Source organism: Tupaia chinensis, unplaced genomic scaffold, assembly GCF_000334495.1.
Source record: "Tupaia chinensis unplaced genomic scaffold, TupChi_1.0 Scaffold000005_2, whole genome shotgun sequence".
NCBI classification, from domain to species: domain Eukaryota; kingdom Metazoa; phylum Chordata; class Mammalia; order Scandentia; family Tupaiidae; genus Tupaia; species Tupaia belangeri.
The window spans coordinates 2,885,915-2,887,291 of record NW_006159434.1 but is presented as its reverse complement, the minus strand read 5'-3'; positions in this window follow the sequence as shown (position 1 = coordinate 2,887,291).

Sequence of the window (1,377 nt, the reverse complement as noted above, 5' to 3'; positions counted from 1 at the left end):
GAGAGAAATAGAGAGAGGGAAAGTGAGAAAGCAAGCCACCAGGTCTGGGACTCAAACAGTGGTCAGCCATGTGGGAATGTCCAGCTCCTTAACCACCACACCACCTGCTGATCACAGATGAGGAATTTCTAATGAAGAATACTTGGAGTTATTTCTGTAAGGTGCTTGATTGTCCCATTCAATGAGACAATTATAATTATAGTTAACAAATATACAGAACATTGCTTCCTTGAACTTTCCATCTTTAAACCAGTAATAGAATATCCTATAAATCTTCTCTATAGAAGAGGCAAAATCTGCCATTGTTACCATATATAAATCTTTTGAGGAAGTGTTTAATATTTAAAAATATTTAATGTTATTTTAATATATATAGCAAATCTCTATATGCAAAACACAGAATATGATGGATGTCTAACAGCAGCAAAAAATCTTGAGGTTCACAGCTCACAACAAAAGACAAGAAAAGTGAGGGTTTGGAACAACAACCTTTGTTTTTGTTTCTGCCACAATAGAAATTTGGAGAAGTGCATAACTGAAAATACTTATTTAGCAGTCCTTTTCTTTCTGCATGATTACCCTATAATTTGAGCATAATCTTAGGTCAAAAACTAAGGGTAGAGTTGCTATCATAATTTTGATATTTGCTTACTTTTGTAATTCGGGCTCCATCCTGTCCTCAGTGTAGATCATGAAGAATGGCTATGAACTGTGGTTTGTGTTTTATCAACTTTGGTGTGGCAGTAAATTCTTGTGTTAGAAGCTTGCTTAGCTTAGCAGAGATAGGCCTAAGTCTGAGCTACATATTTTCTGAGTATATGGTATTTTATGATTCTGTGAATTTTTCCTTTTTCAGATGTGATGTCATATGTGTTGGTTTAAATTTTTTCACTGTTCCGTTCCTGTGTTGATTACTGACACCTATGTGATAATACATTTTCTCTTTATAAATGACTTATCAGATTGTCCAGACTTTATGGGTTTCACTCACTAATTTTCTTTTTAAATGTTTCTTTTACTAGATGCTTAAGAGAGTGGGAACAAATGATTTCTTCAGTATACATTAAGTGTACTGACTGACCCACTAGTTTAGATTGCATAAGGTTTTGTTTTTATGAATGCTTCCCTATAAACATGGTTGCATTGGTTGAGATGTTTTCTATTGACTTGGGAACTTTTAAATAGTAAAAAATATATTTTTGTAATATAATGTCTTAATTGTGTATCAGATTGTATTTTGGTATATATAAAATATTTCTATTCATCTCATTTTCCTTTTTTTTTTTTTGGAGAGATTTTCGCTATAGGGCGCGTGCGCTCGCCAGACAGACAGAGAGAGACATAGAGACAGAAAGCGAGAAATCACCCCCCAGAGGG